The following is a 7,500-nucleotide window of genomic DNA, read 5'->3' as shown; positions in this document are numbered from 1 at the left end:
CTCTCTCTCTCTCTCTCTCTCTCTCTCTCTCTCTCTCTCTCTCTCTCTCTCTCTCTCTCTCTCTCTCTCTCTCTCTCTCTCTCTCTCTCTCTCTCTCTCTCCTCTCTCTCTCTCCTCTCTCTCCTCTCTCTCCTCTCTCTCTCTCCTCTCTCTCTTCTGAATCTCCTCTCCATCTCCTCTCTCTCTCTCCTCTTTCTCTCTCTCCTCTCTCTCTCCCCTCTCTCTATCTCTCTCTCTCCTCTCTCTCTCTCTCTCTCTCTCTCTCATCTATTTCTCTCCCTCTCTCTCTCTCTCTCTCTCTCTCTCTCTCTCTCTCTCTCTCTCTCTCTCTCTCTCTCTCTCTCTCTCTTACTCTCTCTTCCAACACGCCTTCCTCCTCTTTCCATCTTCAGCATCCTACTCCTCCCTTACTTCCCCATTACTCTTCTACCCTACTCTCCCCTCTTTTCCTCCTCTTTATCCTTCTCCTTCTCCCCTTCCTAGACATCATCATCAACATCAGCAGTAGAAGCACCAACTGGATTGTTGAACCCCCACAGACATTACCTTCCCCACTCCCTTCCAATCGACTACATCAGCTAAGTAATTTGGTCTCCTAGTTCCTAGTTGACATCGAATGGAATATCCTCTATTTGCCTGTGCCTTTTTTAAATTCATATTAACCTTAACTTGTTTTTTACTTTCTTCTCCTTTACTTCCCTTTCCTCACCTCTCCCATTATCTTTCAGCCCTCTCTTCTTTTCCTCTCCTTTCTCCTTCCCTACTCTCTCCGTTCCTCTTCTCTCCTCCTCTCTTCTATCTTTGCCTCTCCTTTCCTCTCCTCTTTTTTTCTTTCATTTCCTCTCCTTTCCTATCTTCCCCTCTCTTCTACTCTCCTCTCTTTTCTTTTTATCTTTTCTCCTCTCTTTTCCTCTCCTCTCTCATCCTCTCCTCCCCTCTGCTCTTTTTTCCTCTCCAGTTCTCTCCTCTCTTATCCTTTGTTCCTCTAACCCTGTGTATCCTTGTTTGCAGTCCCAAACCCTCGCAACACCTCCACCTTCCATCCTGCCAACTTCCCTTCCTCTCCCTTATCCTTTGTCTCAGAGCCCTTCAATTCTCTCTCCATTCCATTCTTTCTCTCCTCACCATTCACCGTACAGTTTGAGTTTAGAAACTCCTCTTCCTTCTCCTCTTTTTCCTCATCGTCCTCCTTCTCCTTTTCCTCCTCCTCCTCGCTCTCCTTCCCCTCCTCTTTGCTCTCTTCCTATCCTTCTCCTCCTCCTTTTCCTCCTCCTCCTCCTCATTCCTCTCCTCCTCCTCCTCTTATACCCCCATTCTTGTCCTTATCCTTCTTATCGTCATCCAATAATATTTCTTCATTTCAACATTCCAATCTATTTATCCTCTTATTGGCCCATCGTTCTTATCTTCTCCACATCTTCCTCCTCCTCATTCACCGCCTCCTACTCCTTCCTATTCTCTTCCTTCTTGTCCTCCTCTTCCTCTTCCTCCCCCCCAGCTTCTTTCCCTCTTTCATCTTAATGCTCTTGCTCTTCCTCTTCCTTTCTCTGGTTTTCCTCCACTTCCTTCTCCTCCGCCTCTCCCTCCTCCTCCTGCATCACCTCCTACTCTTTCCTATTCTCTTCCTCCTCCTCCTCCTCCTCCTCCTCCTCCTCCTCCTCCTCTTCCTCCTTCCCCCGCCTCCTCTTTTTCCCTTACATCCTAATGCTCTTCTTCTTCTTCCATACTCTCGTCTTCCTCCTCCTCCTCCTTTGCCTAATTCCTCTCCCCTCCTCCTCCTCCTCCTCCTTCTCTATTTCTTCTCCCTCTCCCCTCCTCCTCCTCCTCTTCCTCCATATCGCCATCCAATAATGCCTCTTCCTCCTCTCAACATTCCAATTTATATATCTTCTTGATGGCTTACATTGAGGATTTCTTCTTTAACTCCTTCCCTCCTTCTTCCTATTCTCTTTTCTCTTCCCCCATTATAAAGCATTGAATGATTAAGTTTTATATGAACAATATTCTGGGAACTTTTGGTGGCTCCCTTACAGACCTTTATAGTTGGGGAATCACCAGTCAAAGAAGAAGACAAATTTCTTTAATTTATATCTTCATTTCTTTCTACTATGCTCCTTAAACCTCTCCTTTACTATTTCTGTGATTCCGCCTTTTCGGCACATTATTCCCACGGTGGTCATTGGTGTTAAATGTGAATATCTCTCACTATTTCACCCACAGTTTCCGTTTCTCATCCTCCTTCCCCCTCTTTCTCCCATCTCCTCCTTCCCCTCCTCCCCTCCTCCTCCCCTTCTCCTCCCATCTCCTCCCCTCCTCCTCCCCTCCTCCTCCTCCCCTCCTCCTCCCCTCCTCTTCCTCCCTTTTCCCTCTCCTCCTCACCATCATCCTCCCTCTCCTCCTCCTCCCTCTCCCTCCCCTACTCCCTACTCCTCCTTCTATTCCTCCTCCCCTCCTCTTCCCCACCTCCTCCCTTTTCTGTCTTTCTCCTTTCTCCCTATGTCTCCTCCTCCCTACACCTCCTTCCCCCTCCCATCTCTATTATGTCTTTTTCTTTTCTCCCTGTGTCTCCTACTCCTCCTCCTCCTCCTCCTCCTCCTCCTCCTCCTCCTCCTCCTCCTCCTTCCTCCCAACCCTCTCGCGGTTGGGTTCTTGTCAAAGTCACTATTGTCAGACTTGAACTGAATTTGTGTGCTTCTATCTTGTCAACAACCTCTTTTATTTTCCTCTACACCTCTACAGTATAATCAGCATTAATCCCTTCCACCGTCTCCTTTTCCTCAGCCTTTCCTTCTCCTGCTCTTCCTCTATCTCCTCCGTCCCTATTTTCTTCAATTCTTTCTACTCTTTCTCTTTTTCCTTCTAGTTTTCCTTATCTTCCTTTTCATTATCCTCTCCCCTTCCTCTTCCCATATTTTTTTCTCTCTTCTTCTCTTCATCTCTTTTTTTTCTATTCTTCTTTCTGTTCATCAACTTTCATTTTCCTTTTTTTATTTCCCCTTTTTCTTTTTTCTTTTGCCTTTCCGATTGTTTTTCATTTTCATTTTCATTTTCATTTTCATTTTCATTTTCATTTTCATTTTCATTTTCATTTTCATTTTCATTTTCATTTTCATTTTCATTTTCATTTTCATTTTCATTTTCATTTTCATTTTCATTTTCATTTTCATTTTCATTTTCATTTTTCTTCACATCTCATATCCTATTTATTTTTTTCATTTCCACATATTTTTCCATTTATTTTTACTTTCCCCTGCTCTACTCTTCACATTCTCCTTTCCCGTCCTCCTTTTCATGCTTTATCCTTCTTCACTTCCTTGGTCTTACCTCCTTCTCCTATTCTCCTCCTCCTCCTCCTCCACCTCTTCCTCTTCCTATATTGTCACTACTGCTCCTCTTTTTTCCTCCACCTATCAAATTCATGCCTTATATATTCTATTGCTCTCTCTCTCTCTCTCTCTCTCTCTCTCTCTCTCTCTCTCTCTCTCTCTCTCTCTCTCTCTCTCTCTCTCTCTCTCTCTCTCTCTCTCTCTCTCTCTCTCTCTCTCTCTCTCTCTCTCTCTCTCTCTCTCTCTTTCATCTTCCCCCTTTTTTACCCATCTATCTTGGTTGCGTCCTACATCATCTCCTCATTAATTTACCTGCGCCTCACCATCCCTTACTTACCCTTTCTTCTTTTTTCTTCTCTTCTTTTCTCTCCTGTTATCTTCTCTTCTCTTCTCCTTTCTACTCTTCTTCTCTTCTCTTCTCTTCTCTTCTCTTCTCTTCTCTTCTCTTCTCTTCTCTTTCCCATTATTCAGTTTTCCTTAATTGTCTCCTCTGTCCCTTTTTTCTATTTTCCTCTCCTCTCCTCTCCTCTCCTCTCCTCTCCTCTCCTCTCCTCTCCTCTCCTCTCCTCTCCTCTCCTCTCCTCTCCTCTCCTCTCCTTTCTTCTCTTTTCTCTCCTGTGGGTTTATTTTCCTTTCTCTTCTCCTTTCCTTTCTTGCCCTTCTCCTCCTTCAGTCTATTCATTTAATCTCATATGTCTGCTTTTATTATGTGCCATTTGTCGTCATGTCATCATTTGTCTTGAGGACTTATAATCCTCTTTCTCCTCCTCTTCGTGCGTTCATCATCACTTTATTTCATTAACTGACCTTTTTTTCTTTCGTCGTGTCGTATATCTCCTCCGTTTCCTTTCCACTGTCAACTCCATTCTCCCTCCACTTCCTCTCTATCTCTACCCTCCCTTCCATTCTTCCTGTAGTTCTTTCGTTCGCATGTTTAATCGTTCCACACGCTCCTTTCCTTTGCCATATTTTTCTCTTCTCCCCCTCTACTTTCCCCTCCTTTTCATTCTTTTCCTTTCTTTATATGTTCTCGCCCAGCTTCCCTTTCTTTTCTCCTCCTCTTCCCTTTCTTCCACTTTCCTTCCTCATTCTCCCCCACTACTATTGTTATTTACGAGAACATATCTATTTATTTACTTATCTTATTTATGGCTTTGCCTCTTTCTGTCTCTCTTCCAACATATTTCTTCCTCGGCCCCCTTCCCCTCTCCTCCCACTCCTCCGCTCCTCACCCACTACGACCTCCTCCTGCTCTTCCTCCTCCCCCTCTCCTCCTCCCCCTCTCCTCCTCCCCCTCTCCTCCTCCCCCTCTCCTTCTCCCCCTCTCCTCCTCCCCCTCTCCTCCTCCCCCTCTCCTCCTCCCCCTCTCCTCCTCCATTTCCACTTTTATCTCTTAATTTCGAGAGATCCTAGGACCTTCTACCTGAACCTAACTTATCTTTTCAATTTTCTTTAAAATCTCAGAACCTTTCAACATTCTATTGACTTGCTTTTACTTCTAGGTAACCTCCTGTTCCTCTCCTACCTTTTCCTTCGTCACCTTCTCCTTTTTAATTTCTTTGCTTTTTCACTTCCTCCTGCTCCTTCTTCTATTCCCATTATTCTTTTACCTTTCCTTCTGCACTTTCTCCGCTTCTTTTGCCTTCTATTTTCTTATTTTCACTTTCAGTTCTTCTCTCATTCTTCCTTTTCGTTGTTTTTATCAGCGATAGCAGTAGGGTATCCTCCTCCTCCTCCTCCTCCTCCTCCTCCTCCTCCTCCTCCTCCTCATCATCATCATCATCATCATCATCATCATCATCATCATCATCATCATCATCATCATCATCATCATCATCATCATCATCATCATCATCATCATCATCATCATCATCATCATCATCATCATCATCATCATCATCATCATCATGTACCCTTGCCCAACGCTGTTTCACCATACACAAAGATTACAAAGGATTACAAAGGCGGAGAATGCCGACAGGAGACCTTTTGATCCATATCTAGGTTCGGATGAAAATAAAAATCATATTGATAATAAATTAAAACTATAATAATGTAAATAACAAATAAAATACATAAATAAATGCATAGGTATAGTTGAATAACAAACAAACAGGTAAATAGTAAATGATAATAAATTGACATATAACTAATAATAAATGAAAATCAGACAGACAAATTATAACAAAACAAAAACAAATAATATAACATAAATTATAATCATTACAGCATCTTACTTAGGTATTTATCTAAATGATTCTTAAAGCTTCGAACTGAACTACATTGCACTACCTGTGCAGGAAGTTTATTCCATTCATTAACTACACGGTTGGCAAAGTTGTTTCTACCTACTTCCAAATTGAATCTATTTCCGGACAGTTTGAGACCATTGTTTCTTGTCTGATTCTCATTCAATGTGAAAATTTTGTCACTTTTGATGTTGTCAATTCTCTTTAAAATCTTAAAGACCTGTATCAAGTCACCTCTGAGTCTACGCTTTTTTAGGGAAAACAGATTCATGTTTTAGTCGATTTTCGTATGATTTATTTTTTATATTTGGAATCAGTTTTGTGGCTCGCCGTTGTACTTTTTCCAGTCTGTCAATGTCTTTAATGAGATTCGGTGACCATACGGAAACAGCATATTCCAAATGTGGACGAACTAACGATTTATATAGCTTGTTAATGAGTGATGGACTTTTGAAATCAAAAGATCGCACAATCAATCCCAGAATCTTATTTGCTTTCTCAGAGGCTGAAATACACTGCTTGGATGATTTGAGGTCGTTAGTAATAATTACGCTGAGATCTTTTTCACTATCCACTTTTGTTAACGAATTTCCAAATAACTTGTAATCGTACTTACTGTTATTTTTACCTATGTGCATTACCTTGCATTTACTTGTGTTAAATTTCATTAGCCACTTTTCAGACCATTGCTGTAATTCATCTAAATCTTCTTGAATATCTAATTGGTTTGAGTGATCATTTGCCACTCCGCACAGTTTTGTATCATCAGCAAATTTGGAAACAGTAGATTTTAGTCCATGGTCTATATCATTTATATATACTATGAATAGAAGTGGCCCAAGAACGGAACCCTGAGGAACTCCACTTGCAACACTTTTCCATCCAGAAGTTTTTCCATTTAAAACAACTCTCTGTTTTCGACCTTTCAACCAATTACTAGTCCAACCTAATAGGCTACCACTTATTCCATGCAAAGCTAATTTAGTAAGTAGTCTTTCGTGTGGGACGGTATCAAAAGCTTTTGCAAAGTCTAAATATATTAAATCTATATTGTTTCTTTTGTCATAATTCGAGATAACTGTGTTGTAGAATTCGAGTAAGTTAGTCACGCAAGAACGTTTCCGTCTGAAACCATGCTGGCTATCATTTATCAAACGGTTACTTTCTAAATGATATTCGATAGCATCTCTGATGATAGTTTCCATTATTTTTCCTACGATCGAAGTCAAAATTATAGGCCTATAGTTATTTGGTTTCTTTTTGTCACCTTTTTTGAATATGGTAGTAACGTTAGCTAGCTTCCATTCTCTTGGGACATCTCCGGATATGATGGATTTCTTGAAAATAATTTCTAATGGAACAACAATCTCATTTTTCATTTCCTTTAAGATTCTTGGATGCCAACCGTCAGGCCCTGGTGTTTTATTAACTTTGAGTTTGTCTATACACCTTTTAATTTTTTCTTTTGTTATATTTACCGTAGTGAGTAAGTTTACCCCAGACTTTTCACAGGTTTCAGTTTGGAATTCACTTTGAGGTGTTTCGTTTACGAATACCGAGCTAAAATAATTGTTTAAGATATTACACATTCCTTCATTTGAATATTCAAGTTGACCGTCAGCAGATAATAGTGGACCAATGTAATTCCTAACAACCTTTTTATCTCTAATGTAACTATAGAATTCTTTGGGATTCTCTTTGGATTTATCAGCGATGTTCATTTCGTATTGTCGTTTTCTTTTTCTTATTGTCTTTTTTAAATCTCTCTGTATTGATACATAACTTTCATAGTCATTAGATGCACCCGAGTACTTATATTTCTTATAAGCCTGTCTCTTTTTAGCAATACTTTTTTCAGTTTCTTTGTCGAGCCACTTTGGGCGAGCCTGATTTGGGGGACGTCTGTCCTTAAAAGGAATGTAAGT

This window comes from Oratosquilla oratoria, chromosome 2 (genome assembly GCF_046742065.1).
Source record: "Oratosquilla oratoria isolate Oo_2021 chromosome 2, ASM4674206v1, whole genome shotgun sequence".
In the NCBI taxonomy this organism is placed as follows: domain Eukaryota; kingdom Metazoa; phylum Arthropoda; class Malacostraca; order Stomatopoda; family Squillidae; genus Oratosquilla; species Oratosquilla oratoria.
The sequence above is the reverse complement of the archived record's forward strand: the minus strand, read 5'-3'. Positions refer to the sequence as shown.